The sequence below is a fragment of the Zeugodacus cucurbitae genome, chromosome 3 (assembly GCF_028554725.1).
Source record: "Zeugodacus cucurbitae isolate PBARC_wt_2022May chromosome 3, idZeuCucr1.2, whole genome shotgun sequence".
NCBI classification, from domain to species: Eukaryota; Metazoa; Arthropoda; class Insecta; order Diptera; family Tephritidae; genus Zeugodacus; species Zeugodacus cucurbitae.
Genome location: NC_071668.1, coordinates 30,037,522 through 30,056,506, shown reverse-complemented (window position 1 = coordinate 30,056,506; position 18,985 = coordinate 30,037,522). Strand labels below are relative to the sequence as shown.

At 37.7% G+C, this 18,985-nt stretch overlaps 1 protein-coding gene across 7 annotated transcripts in view; it reads left to right on the top strand.

Annotated features, from left to right (window-relative positions):
• Positions 1-18,985, top strand: part of LOC105215339 (uncharacterized) — a 75,403-nt gene that overhangs the window by 17,077 nt on the left and 39,341 nt on the right. For 2 of the 7 annotated variants that reach the window (XM_029042287.2, XM_054226502.1), the window contains one exon: positions 16,565-16,591. The exons of the other annotated variants lie outside the window; for them this stretch is intronic. The gene's annotated coding sequence lies outside the window, so the exon portion shown is untranslated. The remainder of the gene's footprint in view (positions 1-16,564; positions 16,592-18,985) is intronic. 7 annotated transcript variants of the gene reach the window in all.

Below are 18,985 nucleotides of genomic sequence, written 5' to 3'. Positions count from 1 at the left end.
CATGATTTTTGCCATTATGATCCTTTTGTTGTCGTTCTACATATAACAGAAGTTGTTGTTTTATTTTTATTTTTTATATGCTATAGTTCACTGTTGTTGTTGCGTGCTTTTTGGCATACTGTGCGCCGCTGGGTCGCTCACTGAGCGCTGTCCGCCATGATTGAAGAATTTATGAGATTTGTGGCATTTGAGTAATTTCAGCGAGATTTGCTGTGTGAGCGGTTGCATGAAATTGTATTTATGCTGTATGTTTGTACATTTGTCGGCGATATGTCACTACCGACAACGACAACAGCAACAACAAAATGAAAGCGTGCATGCGCTTACAACAAAAATGTAAGGAGAGAAGAATATGCTGCAACAAAATGTGTACTTACTTACTTCGCTTGGTTTATAAATGTATTTACCGTTATTCTGTGCTGTTTTTAGTTGGTGTTTTCATTTTATTTTTATTTTTTGAATTTAAATTGTTTCTTTATTTTTGGCAGCCAATTGGACAGTTGAATTATCATGAAATTGCTGGCAAATTGCTTCAGTTAATTAAAAACTTAATTGAGACTGCTTTTGCTGCGACTTGCTGCTGCGTGCCAAACGCGAAAACGGGTTGTGCCTTTCATGAGCCTACACACATGTCCACGGCCATTCACACATTCCACCATATGTGTGTGTGCGTATGTGCCTAAAAAGTAATCAAAATTTATATACAACAACGCGAGATTTTTTCTCGACAAATCTGACATAAAAATTTGTAAAGGGTAATGACTTCGCCGCCGGCCATTCGCGATAAGTGGGACAGATGTGTATATTGGATAATAAAGTTTATAAATAAAAGCTTAGGAGAAGCCAAATTGTTAGCTTCAACCAAAATTAACGCCTTTATCTTTTAAATTTTAATAAAATATTTAGTTTAAATAGTAAATTTGAATTTTTTTGAAAGCAGTGCTTTCAGTGTCCGCCTTAGAAACGCTTATCATTCCATTTTTTATTCATAAATTGTACTAAGTTCGAAGTTGTTGGGAGAATGATATTATAATACTATTTTGGAATGAATTTGACTAAAAAATACATAAGACAATGACGTCATAAAGGAAATAATTAAACAATTTTGATTACAAATACTATGGAAGTCTACTGTCTTAAGATGGGTTCCAAGATTATTCCGTCAACTTTAAGGTCGCCACCGGAGTACAGACTTTAGCCGATTATGTTTCTATGTAGGTTAGGTTAGGTTAGGTTATGTCAAGGGGTAGATCTCCGCCACTGGGTCTGCAGTGCCACAGCTTCGGCTGTCCTTTGTGACACCCAATTACTCTTTAGTCGGCTAATATCGTTGGGCTCGCCAAAGATGTGCCTACCGAGGTTGTTTTCCTTAGTCTGGTGAGTACTGGACATTAAAGAAGGAAGTGCTTGGGATGATTCCTCTTCGTCTGACTTGATCCCTAACCTCATCGCATGTGTGCCTATTGGACAGTTACGAGTAAGCACACCAATGATAGCGAAGAGCAGCAGTAAAGACCGTTTTCGATCCACTGCGTACCAGAAAGACCTCGTTACTGCGTAGGTCCTAGTTATTCTTCAGCGTTTGGCGAGCTCACTCGAAGTCAGTGTATCCAGCGCTTTAGCGCAAGTTGACTGCGGACTAATCACCTGCTTCCACTCCGGCGTTAATGTTGCTAGGGTACCATCTCTTGAAGCTGGTCCGCTTTGCAGTTTCCAGCGATTCCGCGGGGAGCGGATACCCACCAGAGAGCAGCTTCGGGTATGTTCGAGTCTGTTTATTCACACTTAAATTCGGTACGAGTGTGTCGTAACACTCTTCAAATACGTGTTCGATCGAGTTTGGAACCCGAAGCAAAAATAACGCAAACGAACAATCACGTCGCGCCTATCTTCGATTTCAAGCAGCGAACTCGAGTTTTGTGTAAATTATAATTTCGGATGTGTCGCACACATGTTGATTGTGATTAACACACTCGATTGGCACTCGAACACCAAAGAATAATAGATAAACATATGTACGTACACACATGTACCCGTTGCATCTCACTGGTACCCACACAAGCCGGATTGCAAAGTAGTTCGAAGCTACTGATAAATATGTTAGACTCCCCCTAACTAGCTTAAAGCGTACTGTTTCTATGTAACTTAGTATAGATTTGTAAATCTTTCGTCTGAACCATAGACTTTCTTAAAGGCAACTAATATATTTTATTAGCTTGCTTTGCTGCTGAAATTCATCTTATTCTTTCAACTGCAATAACTTAGCGCTAATGCGCTTCCTTATGTACATAGGTATGTATGTCTTATGCGAGGAGGCGCTGAAATAAATTTGCGAATCACTTTGTAAGCTTTTAAATTCTTAACAGAACTTAGTAGTGTACAGAGTGCTGAGTTGTGCAGGAAAATCGAAAGAAAAACAAAATAAACGGAAAAGCAAAACAACATCAATAACACGCAGGCTGGCTGGCAGACGGGCAGACAGGCGAAATGAAAAATAGTTGCTGCTGCAACTAGCGGCAAACTACTTGAAGCATAGAAGAACTCTTTTTAACAGCATAAAGGAAGTTGTATAAAATAATAGTGCAATTCGGCACACTCTCCACCGAGTTCTATGATAAAGGGTGTATTTTTAGACTGATGGTCTTCAAGAAGAAATAAAAGGCATATAATTTAATGTTATGGCTCAGAATTGAGTTTTATTATAAATATAAGGGTTTTAGTATGATTTAAATCTGATTTTCGAATATTTTCCAGCCGAGGGACCCAATTTTCGCGTACTTTTTGCAGCCATAGTTGCTGTATGAGACCAAGAAACGTTCTTCCGAAGTAAGTCAGTTCATTGTGAAATGGCAAACCGCCTAAAAACGACTATTTTTATGACAATATCTCACTATACTACATCAAGCCTATTTTTATTATATTTTGTATTCCTTTTTGAAGTTTTTTGAGGACTCATGATCGAAATCTTTTCCCAATTATAGCTCCACTGAACGACTCAGCACCTAACTCATAGAGAACTTGAGTTCTTGAATAACTCCAAAATGTTGAAAAAATCAATTTTAAGTCCTCACTTGCCATTTCGGCATTTTAGCACTTATTGCAACACTGTGCGGCGCCCAAGTCAAAGGCAAATAAATTACACAAGCGACTGTTGTGAAGGCAAAGGCACACCGTATACGCTTTTAGAGATGGGGGCTCAGTATTTTACTGTCGTGGCTATTTGTGTTTGTTTGTTGTTGCTACTTGTTACCAATGCAACACACTGCAGGTTGCAACTTGCAACACCAAGCGCTTTTTGTTTATGCTACACGTGTAGATTGTTGTTTTTGTGTGTGTGTTGGCGCTTGCAATTGCAACAAAACTGAGAATGCAATATTCAAGCGCTTAAGCGGCTTTGGTTGCGTCCGTTATTTCTCCTTTAAAGTTCTCTTTAATTTGTTCTGTACGCTTTTGCTTTATTTGCGCTGATGGCTTTGTTTATTTTCCTCAGGTTGCGCAATTTTTTCGCTGGGCGCTCTAAAGGTATGTTTGCTCTTGCGTTTGCTTATTTTCTCGACACCTCCTGCCTGTTTGCGCTAACCTTCGAGTGTTTTCTGGACTCTCTTCCTCCGAAACAACCGCCTCCTCAGTAATATCTTTGTGAAAATCAGAATTAAAGAATGTGGGGTGTAAGACGAAGAATAAACACGAAGCGTAAGAATGCAAAACGTAAAGAAATTGATTTGGTTGTTGCAATTAGAATGCGTGCTTAATGGGAAAACTCAATGCCATTTAAGAAGTGGCAAGTGTGGACGCTCTACTGTACAAGTCAACAGAGAGGGTAAGGCATCTGCTGTTCGGTCGATTATGATGTTACAGAAACACCGCAAAGAGTGCAAAACAACGATGAAACGAAAAACATACAGACTTCGATTTCCCAAACTTTTGAGAGTGGCGAAACGGACAAACAGCTGGTAGCATAATGAAATTGTGATTAGAAACGATGAGTCGATTGAGCTGACAACTACTAATAGTTCCCTGTTTCAAAAATTTTGTCAAAATCTTCGACCTGTCAGAAATGTACATATGCTCCGAAGTTCACTATTCATTATATATAGTCATATATATATATATATAATTTATATATTTTTGTATTCCAGTCGACGTTCAAGAGCTCAGCTCAGATAGCCGACAGCTGTAAAGCGCTAAATACTCGTATATATGAGTAGTTCAATTAAATTACAATTTACCTTCACCCATTCTTATTGCTTTGTTGTATAATTTTTACTCAATCTGCTCGTTCATTATTAAAACGAAAAAAATAATAAAATAAAAATTTTTACAGAATATTTTATTAATAATAGATTATGTCGCTTATGAGCATATGGCTTATTTTTATTGCTTTGTCCTCGTTTTCTAAAGACATTTGATCGGTTAATGTTCAGCTGTGCGCATTAAATTTATACACCGGGCGGGGAGTTTTTTCGATGCGTAGCATCTGTTGATGAATCATTTGGCATTTACTGTTTTCCCAGCATTAAGCCGACATTGATTGTTGTTAAGAGTGGTTTCATGCAATCTGAAAACTTACATATGTACATATTAGCAAAATTTTCACTTCCGATTTTTGCTCTTTATTCAATGCTTAATCAAAAGTGTTGCAGTGATCGGTTTTGTTCAAATATGCGCCGTTTCGTTCGATAATCTGTTTCCATCTAGACGGCAACTTCTTAATACCCCCCTCTTAGAAGCCTCCCTCCTTATTTGCGAAGAACACGGACAGCCACTTTTCACAAACCTCTTTTGAGTTCAACTTTACACCAACAAGGGCGTTCGCCATGGACAGGAACAGGTGGTAATCACTTGGCGCTATGTCCGGGCTTTATGGTGGATGTGATAAAACCTCCCATCCTAGCTCACGTAGCTTCTGACGAGTCATCAACGAAGTGTGTGGTCTGGCGCTGTCCTGGAGGAACACTACATTCTTCCTGTTGGCCAATTCTGGACGCTTCTGGTCGATCGCCTTCTTCAAGCGGTCTAGTTGTTCGCAGTAGATGGTAGAATTAAGCGTCCAATCCCACCAAACACACAGCAAAACCTTCCTGGCCGTCAATCCCGGCTTGGCCATTGTTGGAGACGATTCACCGGCCTTCGACCACTACCGTTTTCGCTTGATATTGTCGTATGTGATCCATTTTTCGTCGCCAGTCACCATCCGCTTCAAAAATGGGTCGAGTTCGTTCCGTTTTAGCAGCATATCGTAGGCGTTGATTCGGTCCAAAAGGTTTTTTTATGTCAAATCATGCGGCACCCAAACATCAAGCTTTTTTGTGTTTCCAGCCTTCTGCAGATGGTTTAAAATGATTTGGTTTCTAACTCCCAACTCCTGGCCGATGTTTTTCATGATTTGATCGGTATTCGTCGTCACAGATCTTCCGCCGGCTGGCTTAACCATGGTGTCGTTTTCACCCGCTCTGAATCGTTGAAACCATTCCTCCGCAGTTCGAAGTTATAGAGTACCATCCCCCAAAACACCATTATTCTCACGGAACGTTTCTCTAGCGGATTTGCCTTTAACGAAGGAAAACTTTAAAATAGCGCGAATTTCGGCGTTAGTGAACTCCATGTTTACACGTCTATAATGTTGAACGCAATATCCAAACTAATCATGCATAGTCGTTTTGTAGGTTATGTCAAGACCTTTCAAAGCTGTATAGTATTGACAGATTCGAGCTCTGTTGCGCTTTATACATAGTCGCGGAATACAAAAGACAAAAAGGCGGAAGGGAGATATTTGTCAACCTAATATTATTATCACAAATTATTCATATGAAACGAATTCATTCAAAACGAAATTCGTTTGTGAATTCTTGCACAAAAACAATACTGTAACGATGCCTCAGCCTCCATATTCCCCAAACATGACTCCGTGTGACTTTTTCCTATTTTCAAAAATAAAGAGAACGTTAAAGGGTCTTGTTTTACAAGCATACGAGAAATCGCTGAAAGAGCTAAAGAATATCTCGAAAAACGAGTTCGAGAACGAGTACGTCAGAATTCGGTCTAGAGTAATACCCCATCTATTGGCAAAATATTTGGCCTTGTTTTATGGATAAAAGAAAGGAATACCTGTGCCTATATAAAACTTTGAGCCTAATTGGTTTAGCCATTGCCGAGAAATCTTTCTCACCGACTTTCAAAACACAGGTTTGAGAAAAACAAGGTTAAAGTCCCGACTCTGACGCTTCGTTACAATTATGCGTGTAACTTCAAAAATAACATAACGAAAATGAAATAAAAAAAAATCGTTTTTTTTTTTAATTCTTTTCTTAAACAAAAGTTAAACGAAGATAAAAAAATTACTAACTAGTACATGGAACTTGCAAAATTTTTTTTGGTTACAGAGTTACTATATTTTTCTATTGAATAGGTTGTAGAAATATGCAGTAGCTCAATTTCTTAAAGAATTTGTCATGGCTCTTAACAGACAAGCAATCAAAAATTCATTCCAGCACCCAGATCTATATCGATATTTGATATTTCTCTCCCAATTTTCTAGGGTTTCACAAAAAAACGCAAACAAAGGTATTATACTCTTTGCATCAATTAGTGAGGGTATAAAAAAATATGTGTAAAATTTACAGTTTTATGGTTCTTCTGAGTTGATATGTGCAACCGTTGAGTGCAGTAAATCTTCCGATAGCCGAAAATGCATACCGAACATACGAATACACAGCAGCTTCTCCCTATATTTTCGCTCATTCACCATAAAACGTTGTATTACCATTAGTATCTATTCGTGCGGCTCAGCTGTTTGTTGTTGTTACTTTTGTTTGCATCGTGAAGTGGCATATCTATGTCGAGTTGTTTGTTGTTGTTGGCTATGTAATGCGATGTGCTACATGTTGTTTTGGGCGCGCTTTTCCTGTACCTAATAGCATGAGCGCTTGAGCAAGTTTTTTTTTATAAATTCCTTTTCTTTTCGATTTCACATTTAGCTTTTGAGTTGTTGTAATTTCACTTTAAAGAGATTACCATTAGAGTTACCAGTTTTTGGGTCGTAAATCGTGGAATTTAGAGAATCGAGCGCGCACCTACATACATGCCTACAAATGCACATGTGTCTGCCATGCACAGAAGAAAAGCCAACAGCCAACGGACAACAACTGCAACAGCGGTGCATACAAACAGTCTGTTCCAATTGTTCAGCTGTCTGAATTGTCGCTTGTGTTGTTTTGCTGGCTTTTGTGTTATTTCGTTTTCATTCTTCAAAAACTTTTATCCCGCCACTTGAAAGTTTTCAACAGAATTTTTAAGGTTTCAATGTTTGGAAGTTTCTTCCTACGTCTCCATTACCCCATTATCACGCCTCCTTGCATTGTGTTGCCCGCAGTGCTGACATATAAAGGGGGGGAAAAGAAAACACGATGCAAAAATAAAAACAAAAAACGAGAAAATTGTTTGTCCAGGCTTTAACTACAGCTTCGCCACTTATGCGCCGACACACACACCCAAGCGCATGCTTACCCACACGAAAGCTTACCACATGCATGTATGGGCCCCACAAGTGGCGCTGTCAGCTCAATTAAAATGTCGAGTGCTGTTAAGTGTTCAATAACTGTATAATACGCATACGCACAAATCGACAAGCATTCGCACTTAAAATCTACACAACAACCACATACACACATCTCTGCGGTCGCAATTCATTTGAATTCAATACAAATTTTTTATTGCAATAGGAAATCAATTGACTCTTGAGTTTCGCTTACATACAATTTGTCCATAAATTTGTGCATATTTTAAAGGCTTTAGTTTTCAAATTCAAAGAAAATTTACGAAATCCAAAAGAAACATTGAAAACTTTTTCCATTTGAGAGACCCAGACCCCCTTCACCATACAATATTATATGTATGTCTGTGGACTCTACTGGGTGTGCACATATGTATGTACGTACGAGTATTATTTGAGCGTCTGTAAACCAATTTAAAAGTTTTAAGTACTTTAAAATATTGCCTAGAAAATTGACTTTATTGTGGATTTATTTCTCAAAATTGCACTTTAGAATTTGTACCTTCCCTGAGTTCACTGTAGTCCTTTATTTGGTCACTTTATTCTATGAAAATACATATAATCTGATACACAATGTACATATATGAAACTGTATACATACACAAGGAGTTGGCAAAGCAATGATTTTTTGAATTCACTCTTAATGTAACTTAAATGGTAACAAAGAGGGCAAATTAAATGGTCAGAGAGGGTAATTTTGGCTTGTTTCATCGATTTCCTTGAAGTAGTTGAAATATGAAATGGCGATCAACGAAGACTTTGAAGTTGTATACTTTCTTAACGAGAACTTTCAATTGAAAATAGGTTAATTGTAATAACTATAATAAATCAGTAAATATACCTCTAAACAATTACCTCCTTAATCTGTTCTTAAATTCGATTTGTTTCATAAAAATCATAATTTTTAATCGAATCCAAATCGAGTTGAAACTGTAATGAAACTATTTTTCTTACCAACTTCTTATGAACATCAAAAAATGTGTAACATCTGAGTAGCTGGATGTGCGAAAGGCAAAACCTGGCTTTTCAATAATAATCTTAATGTATTAAATTTGCTGATTATTGAATTTTCTTTAAAATATACAATTTCTCAAAAAGCTGTAAAATATAGATTCATTCCTAGTTTTATTTATTTACTTCCTGTATCCTTTATTATTTATGCCTTTATTACATGATTTAAGCAATCCATAAGTGTAATATCATATTTTTTGTTCGCCTCCCTACGATATAGAGAGACTCTTAAGATTCTGCCTTGATACCAAAATATTTAATTTTGTATTATGCCCTGGTCGAAAAATTCGATTTATGGAAGAAAATGTGTATGAAATTTGACTTATATTGTCAATTTAAGAGTTCGAGTTATGAAGAACTTCGAGTTATGGAAGTTCCACTGTATGAAAATAAAATTTACAATAAGTTTAAAATATTCTCCAAAATTTCCTAATTTATCCGAGTATAATTCTAAAAGATATACCCTTTGGAAGTAGGTAGTTTCAATTTAAAATTTTAAACACGTTATTCTTAGTCAACACGCGTCTTTGAAATAACATTATCTAGTTATTGAACGAAGATTTTTTTTCGTTATTACAACTAATTACTGAATAATGCTACTAAGAAATCACAAAAATTGGACATCAAGGGAGATAAGTTTACTCATACGACTGAGTTTTTGGAATTTGTTAATAAAAAAATCACAAAATACCGTTTAAATATGTAACTTTGAGATGCTAAATTATTTAAATGAAATCTATGATTGCATGTTGATAATCGAAAAACGTATTGTGTCATAGCACATAGGTAAATATAAGTTTTGTTTTAATATTTATATTCTACTTAAGTCAAAGGCATTTAAAAACAAGTAAGGAAAGGCTAAGTTCGGGTGTAACCGAACATTTTATACTCTCGCAATTTATTTATTTAACTTTATTTATATTATATAATACACAATTTGACCAACATATTCGGCATATATATTGTATAAAGTCCATTGAAAGTTGGAAACCCTAATATTAGGTTAGAAGCACCGAGGTCCTCATGTTCGATACATGGGGCCTTGAAAAACTATGGTCCGATTTCGGCGATTTTTAGAATGGTTCTTCCACACTATAAAGGCAGTATTTGTGCAAAGTTCTGCATCGATATCTTCACTAGTGCTTCCTTTATACATTGTAAAGTTAACGATTCAGATCGTCTTCAAAGTTCTGGTATATAGGAAGTTGGCGTGGTTGTGAAGCGATTTGGTCTATTTTCACAACATATCATTGGGATGTAAGGAAACTAACTATTACAAACCAAGTTTCATTGAAATCGGTCGAGTAGTTCCTGCGATATGGTTTTTGGCCCATAAGTGGGCCCATTTTCCATTTTGTAAAAAAATCTGAGTGCAGCTTCTATCTGCCATTTCTTATGTGAAATTTAGTGTTTCTGGCATTTTTCGTTACTGAGTTAACTCACTTTTAGTAAGTTTCAACCTAACCTTTGTATGGGAGGTGGGCGTGGTTATTATCCGATTTCAACTATTTTCATGGTGTGTGGTGGGGTACGTAAGAGAACTAACTGCAGAAAGTTTGGTTTATATAGCTTTATTGGTTTGCGAGATATATACAAATAACCGATTTGGGGGCGGGGCCACGCCCACTTTCCCAAAAAAATTACATCCAACTATGCCTTTTCCTAGTGCGATCCTCTATTCCAATATTTACTTTTATAACTTTATTTATGGCTTAGTTATGTTTATGTGTTTTGGGTTTTCGCCATTTTGTGGGCGTGGCAGTGGTCCGATTTTGCCCATTTTCGAAAGAAACCCTCTCACATCAAGATTTCTCAATTTTTACTCAAGTTATCCGTTGCACGGACGGACGGACGGACAGACAGACATTCGGATTTTGACTCGTCTCGTCACCCTGATCATTTTGATATATATAACCCTATATCTAACTCGTTTAGTTTTATGACTTACAAACAACCGTTAGGTGAACAAAACTATAATACTCTCTTAGCAACTTTTGTTGCGAGAGTATAAAAATGAAACCAAAGGGAGTTTTATTTATAGTTTATATGTCGAGGGAGATTTTTCGCACTACGTGATATTCGGAGGTTTTTCTACTTTGTCGTTCATAATAATAAAATAATAAATATGTGCATATGTGCAAACCCAATCGTATATCCGTTTTCCTTTGCCCAATGCAGTTCAAAAGGAGCCAAGTCAAATAAAAAATAGATTGGGTTGGCTAAGTAATTCGTTTTTTTAGTGGAATTTAAACATGATTTTTTATTGTGTAAAACATTTTATGAAATTATACAGAGGTGGTCAAAATTATTTACACATCGAACGTTTTTTACGAATTCCACAGAAAAAGCTTTTTCCTAATGTTGTTGTTGCAGTGTAACAAAATGCTATGGTATTTACACACATTTTTTTGCGCCCAAAGTATTTACACACCGCCATTTAGCCTTTATCTTTTAATTCAGTCTGACCTTAAGACTGGTGTTTCGACATCGGAGTTTGTTAAAATTTATGGAATTTCAAGGAATACTGTTTATAATGTTATTAGAATGAAGTAGACAAACAATTGCAAGGACCATTTAAAAAGTAGAAAAGCAATAGGAACTGTCATAAAAACTCCCACAAATAGTCATGTTAATATTGTCGCAGCATCGAATCAGCACATGGCAATAATAGTCAGTGATCCTACACTGATCAGGTTATCAAAAGGAATTAACATAAACACCTGCGATGTGTATAAAGTGGTCAATATTTCCAAAACCATAAAAAGCGATACGTCTCTTATTTTCCGTAAATTGCATCCTAAAGCCTGGTGTGGACAGATAAGGCTGCATTTTTGTTCCAGGCTTGTTTATAAGAATAAGAAATATACAGTTCAGGCGACAAACAGTGTCGGAGGTGACAGGATAATTTTTTGGGGAAATTTTCTGACTTCTGTTTTGGAGATTTGGTATTAATTTAAGGGTACTAAATCAATCCTTTCTTAAATACCAGATCAGAATTGATATAATGACCGAAAACGTCGAAATAACCGAAATTTGGTTTAAATTAACAGTTAACTTAGCGCACAATTAGATTGAATAAATTCGAACCAGATAGCAGGCTGTTATTGATGCCAAAGGCGATATAACAAATTATGAATTTACCATCTTAGAATAGAAACGTAAACTGAACATTAATATTGAAAAATTATCATTAACTAAGAACAGTATAATAAAGTTTAAGTCATATGTAAATACTTTTGAGGAAAAAAAATGTGTGTAAATACTTTTCATTACTCGTTCGCTTTGGGATAGATCAAGGTATACAACAAAATAGCATTTTGTTACACTGCAATAACAACAACAGCAAGAAAAAGCTTTTTCAGTTGAATTCGTATAAAACATTCGATGTGCAAATAATTATGACTATTTCTGTATATTTTCCTATAGTACCTCTTGCCATTTTCAGCAATTTACATCGATCAACAAAAGCTATTCCAGCTAGCTGTTCAAATATATAACGACAAAGCGGTTAAGTTTGAAGCCTTTTCCAAAATGAAGGAAGTTAACGGTGGAGAGCATTAACTGTAATTGTCCATTATTTCTTCTTCAGTAAAAGCTTGGAAATATCAAAGACAAAAAATAAATGAAATTAAACGAACGTTTTAAGTGGCTAATGCAATGCATATTTTCAAATTTCTCAGTTTGCTGATTTCTGAAGAATAAATACCCAATAAAAACCCAACTCTGGTTTTCCTCTCACCTTCGTGTTTATTCGCCGTTTTTTGTGCAACATGACATGTAAATGAGCACTTAATTTCCGCTTCACTCGCTGACATAATTTGCGCACTGCCACCGCTCGTAAAGTAAGCGTATAGTGTACACAATAATGTTTAGTGCCCGCGTTCGGGGCGCCTCGCACACACTTATTTTATAGGCCCTTTGCCTTTGAGGAATTGCCGCTGAACTGCTGTCGCCACTGCTGCCTGCGGTAGCTGCGCCACTGAACATTTTCTAAAGTGTGATACAAATAATAATTACGCCTGACAGACGTTCGACTATAAAATGTAATTAAAACCTTAATTATTTCTCTTCACATTGCCGCACACTCCACACACACACACACACTTAGGCACGGACTGATGACTTCTTCTGGTGGAGCTTGGTGTTCCTGTTCCACGAGCACTCACCGCCACTTAATTACATACCAACGAACATTCACTTGCTCGTAAGTATGTAACGGCATATTAAATTCATAACGTATATTTATGCGTGTGCGTGTGGTGTGCATGCGCTCGTGATTGTACGTGTACTTAGCGAAAACACTTTAAGTAAAACGCTGTACCCACGTAAATACCAGTCACTTAAATGAACTACAAGCACCACATAGCCGCAAGCGCACACACACACACGAGCGCAAATATAATATCTTCTACAAATCAACGTGTGCCCCAACCAATTTTCTTCGCACCTGGCCACCCTTTTTTGCGTGCGCTCGGCACGAAGTGTGTGAGTAGTTGTGTGTAGTGCTGTGCTTGTGTCCGCTTTGCGATCACCTGGAGCCGTGAACCGGCATTAACCACACATTACTCACACGTTGGAATGCCGAAATGCAATGGACGGTAAAAGCATGTGTCGTTCGTCGCCGCCTCAGGTCTTTGAGTGCCTCCTTTTGCATTGAAGTTCCCCCCTGAACAATACCGGCCACCCTGTCTCTACTGCGGAGTGGCTGCCATCGTGTGATTGTCTTCTTAAAGGGTCGGTCGTTCCACGGAGGAGTGTTTGTGGATAGCGCGCATTCGCAAAGCCGAAAGACGCTTGAGCTAGCCGCTTTCGGTGAAGCAGTGCAGTAGCGTCAGTGTTTCTGGCCGAAAAAATATCTTGTTTCATGTGTACGATGGACGTTAATAGCCCCGTCAATCGAGTTTGCTGTGGCGGTCGGCCGATCTGATCTGCGATTACTTAGCGTGCGGAGAGTTGGAAACAACAACAGCAAGGATTGTTGCACGGCTCATGTACTGCAGTTACACAGCCGTGAAGGAAAGTTGTGAGCGACCGAATCCGGAGCCAAACACACATATGTGAATATACTTGGAGTGCTGTCTCAGCAGCTATTCCCAATGGCGCAGAGTACAACTCACTATCTCGCTGTTGCATAGTTGGTATCGATCTCTAGGTGACTTGTTTGTCTTATATGTACACTCAACTGTTTCATAAATATGTTTCTTGCTCTCGTCAGTTAACTTTCCTGTTGTTGGCTCTTTACTTTCTTATTACCTTTCTACATTTTTTATTTCGCCGTTGTTTCTACTTCATCGTCTCGTAATCGCGTATCGAATCATACTCGTTGTGGTGCTCGTATCTTCAGCCGCAAGTTGAACGTTTCTTAATCTTTTCTTGTGTATACAGTTGTGGACTAATAATAGAAATAAGAAATACAATTTTCGAAATTAAAAAGAAAATTAAAAAAGGTTTTATTATTTGTATTTAAAAGACATGTTTGTAATTAATATTTAGAAAAGCGTAAATAATATTGGCTAAAAAATTAAAATTTGATCGAGAAATAGAGATTTTTTAAGCATTGTATTCTGTTATAACTGGATTATTTCCCAAAAATCTTTAACATCTGGACGTCTATATTCCACAGCATCTTTCTTAATCTTTCTTAATGCTTACCCATAAATTTGCTATGAAATTGACGTCATTCGACTGACCTAACCTCAACATATGATAATTGATAATTTTCCAATTTCATCATGGCAATTTTTCCTTTAGCTTCATTATATCGGCATGCCTTTTTTTGAGAAATGGTCCAATATAACATTTATAAAATAAGTTGTTCTGTATTGTAACTAGGATTCCATAATATTTAATATTTTCTGCTCACGAAAACTTTTTTTACTTTCCTCCATTTACTACATGTTTCCACCAACACTTTGAATTACTTATCATACCTAGTAATTGGCCCACAACTGTAAGTATATATGCAGGGGTGGCTATTGCTTTGGAGCATACATTTTACAGCTCGGCTCACAAAGCATTTGCGGTTAGTCATTTAGTCTTAAACGTATCCTCTTCTTTGCTTTGACTTTATTTCGTTGACCCATTCGGATTATTATCGTTCACGTTATCTTCTGAAGTTGCACTCGAATATTGCAGTCGATGGTGTCTCAGTCGTTGAGAATGGAAAGCTTTCGCATCGAAAGGTTCAGAGTATTTAGTATACATATGCACATATGCTTATGCAAAGATTTAATATGTTTTAAGTGGTGACACATTCATTATTATTGTGGAAGAAACTTTCGAATAGTATTGGAAATTTTAGTATCAAGAAAGAATAGTTTAAATTGTGTTAAAAGTTAAGATGGATCCCTACCATCAATACTGAGCACCACACTGGCTTACGACCTTATAGTTCCACGAGTATATTTCAATCGTCTAATTGCTAAACGATTCTAGTCAGATGATGCATCAAGCCAGATTTATATGGAAATGGGTCTGTCAATTGTCTTCCTACATATGTTTTTGATCATGTACTGGAGGCAATTCGATTAGGCTATAAAAAGTGTGAAGAATTGTATATTCTTCTTCTTCTTTGGCACTACAACCGTGGGTTAATCTGGGCGGAGAACACAAAACTTCGCCAATTGCCTCTATCCTTTGCAAAGCCATGCCAATTTTACATCCCAAGTGCAGATAGGTCTCTATGTAATGGACGCGTAAGCTCTCTTGCATCCGTTGTCCACTTATGAGTTCCGAATCGAAAGACCTTTTCACTGGAACATCGTCTTCCATACATACGAAATAGCCTAATCAGCGCATTCGTTGGCTTTTTTATACAGTTAACTATATCCATATCGTCGTAGATCTCATACAGTTCATGATTCCATCTTCTTTGGTACTCCTCGCTCACGAGCACGCCTCTAAAGATCTTACGGAGAACAGTTCTCTCGAATGTTCCAAGTGCCTTCTTATCTCGGGTTGTCCTCGTCCATGTTTCTGCGCCGTATAATAGGAAGGGAATGATGAGAGACTTATAGACCGTAATTTTTGTTCGTCGAGAGGCGGATTTGCCACTATCGGAATTGCTCACCGATCCCAAAGTAGCACCTGCTTGCAAGAATTTTTCTGGTGGCATATATGTTGGTTCCGAAATAAACAATGTCCAACAGTGGCGTAATATCCAAAGAGTGAAGTATGAGGAAGACCAGTCTCTTTCGCTTTCAAGGCTGGAAAAAACACCCTGTCTAAAAGCTCTGGTGGTATCGAACAGCTTGGAGAGGCGACTCTAAAGATTCTTTTTGCGCTTCACATTAAATGTAGAACTTATCATTCTTTAATAACAAGTGAATATGCAGACATACAAATTGTATATTCTTTTTTCTTGTTTTTTCAATATTTCCGTTGCTTGTATTATAATATTCTCTAAGCTTCAACGTTGTCATACTAATTGCGCCGTTAATGAAAATTCTTTCATTCAAGTTGTCAATGACTTTTTTGGCAGAAGTTCTTCTTCAAATTAATAATCTGCATTTCAACTGTATTTACTTTTGATTTTATACCGCGAAATATTTCCGCTGCGTGAGGTCCTTTGTGCATACTACTCAGTTTGGTAACTGTAGACAGGCAGGTAGTTAGGTATGTCGTTGCCGCTCCCCGAAAGCTTTAACTGGCGCAATATTGGCTAACTGGCTGCGGCTTGCGGTCTGCGGTCAGTCAAAACATCGACAACGAAACCGCTTACAGACTTCATTTGCAGGCTTCACTCGCTTTTGTAAGCCCAGGCACACACACACAAATACTATGTGGGTAATCTTTTTTTATTTATTTTGCTTTGCGAATGTTATTTAAGCAGAAGCGCTGCCACTAATGGACAACAACAAATGTTGGCGCTTTTTAGTGTTGCAATTTTAGTTAAATTTCCAGTAGTCTTTTTGCGGTAGCTTTAAAATGCAGAGCTCTTCACATTTTTCTGCTTAAACATTTTAATGTTCCCTCACTCATCTTTTTCTTCTCTCTTTGCAGGCAATTTCTCGGCATTATTTCTTAACGGTACGTAAATGAAATTTATTTATGCTTTATATCCTGAAAATGCAAGCGAGTGTAGCGCTACGGGCAAATATTTGCGTGGAGGGGCGCGAGAGAAGACAGCCAAAAGTGGTCTTAAAGTGGAGCAGCTAACTAAGGCTGAGAAAGACCGGCTGCGGGAATGTGAATGTGTGTGTGTGTGCATGTTTGCTGCACGAACTCGTAGAAGAAGCGCCAAAGCTGCCTGAAAGCAAGAGCGAAAGGCAGCGAGCGTAGGAGACAGAGAGCGGTGCAGCCGTGTAGTGCATGTGTGTAAAGTGAGCGAAAACTAGTTTATGACAACATTACAGCGCAACGTTGGCGAATAAATGCGCTATTTATGCGAACAGCTAAAGTGCCAGTAGTAGCAAAACACACAGCAACAAAAACAACAAGAAATCAGAGAAGAAACGCTGCAATACATATATACTCATATGCTTATGTATGTGCTATTTTGCAGCGACCACAAGCAGAAGCAACTGAGGATCTCATGCAAACCACTTGAACCGCTTGCCACACACCGCAGCTCCACGCCGTGCCAGCTCAGGAAGACAGCAGCGGTGTCGAAAACGTTGCCTCTTTGTGCCGCTCCGAGCTGCGTGGCAAGTTTGACTTTATTTATTTTTTCGTTTCTGACATTGCAGTTGACTCACCCGCCAAGCGATGGCTGCATTGACTGACACTCGCCTCTACTATTGCATTTAGGTATTTTTAAACCCACTTAGATACACGCGTGCTCCGCGGCGCATGCAGTCCACTCCGAGTCGCCACGGCTTAGCTTACGTGCTCGCATACCTAACTATGGCACTATACGGGGCTTCGCTAGAAGCGCCTTGCTTGCGCTAAGCTCACCGCCGTCGCTTCTGAGGTGTGTAATTCCCATTGCATGGCTGGTGTCGTTTACTTACCGGCATTTGTCATTTCTTGCCCACTTCCCTCACTTGCTTGTGTTGGTATGCCTGGGCTGGCACTGTTGTTATTATTGCTTTTATTTATGTTTTGTTGATGAAGCTGACAAAATACGTAGTTATTCTGCATGCCTCAGCGTCATTACAGAAAGTATTTACCATAAGATTGGCCTGTTTAGCTGTTGGAGGTGATTCGACAAATATTCTACAAACAGAAGAGAGACGGCAAAATTGAAGAAAATAATTTGATTGCCAATAAACTCAGCGAGATCATGCAAAAGGTCTTTCGTTGATCGTCATAAGACTACAATCTAAGTGCTGAAAAATTCTACAGTTGAAAAACTGGAGAACTAAAATCCGAAGCACATTTTAAATATTTTATAAACCTTAGACAAAATATGCTTGCTAATAAATCACGTTTGTGTTAAAAATCAATGAAGATTACTCTTCGTGTTTTCTTCTTTTATTTCCTCTAATGGAAGGACCTAAAAATGTAGGGATTTCATATGTCCTAAGTGTGTTGGGAGATAAGTTATTGGTCGTTATTAGATAGAACCTTTTTATCATATGATTGGCTTATGGTGAATCGAAGGAGGTCTACCAAACTCTTCGCACTCAGTAAGTTTCATATCTACTTAGTCGTAGGGGATCTAATTGAGCATTGTCCAATCGGGATCCACGCTGTAAAGTTAAAAATCTTACCGGATGCTGTCTGGATGAGGACGATGTGGAATCACTTTTTCAGTTTCTTCTGGAATGTTTCGTTTTTGCCTGAACAAAAAAAATATTTCTCGAATAACACTTTTTCGAACAACCACGGGAAATAGCGGATATAAAAGTGAAAAACCTCTGCAGATTTGTAATAGCTTCAGTGGGCTTTGTCAAATCCTAATACCTAATCAATAATCGACCCTGTGTTTCCCGCTAGGGAATAGCCTTACAATCTAACCTAACCCATCATAAGATCTTTGCAGACCCTTTTGAAATATATATATCTCATGAAATTACTAAGAAGTATAAAAGTTATATTATCCGAAAAATATCCAAATGAAACTTTTTAATAGTATACTTTAATGTGGAGATTGTTCTACAAAGTTCTATAGAAAACGGAAGTATTAAATCACTTGGGATCGATTCGTCTCTAATATATTTGTTTGAATATTTTCCCTATTTATTACTGAACTGATTAACAGACAAACCAATTTTTAGAGAGTTAAGTTAAAGAGAGAGATCAATGAAAGCTTGAACTGAGATATTATTCTAAGGTCTTCCAAGCGCCCTCTCTACTTCTCGACGATCTAATATATTACTCCTCAACCGTTCGATGTAAACAGTCTAATATCACTGAAGACTTCTCGAACCACACTTATCTACCGTGAAAATTTTATCCTTTAGTTTTGGGTCGAGTTGTGACGTTCGGTTTAGCGTATTTTCGTTTTATGCTTTTTTACAACGCTTTTCTTGTCATCTT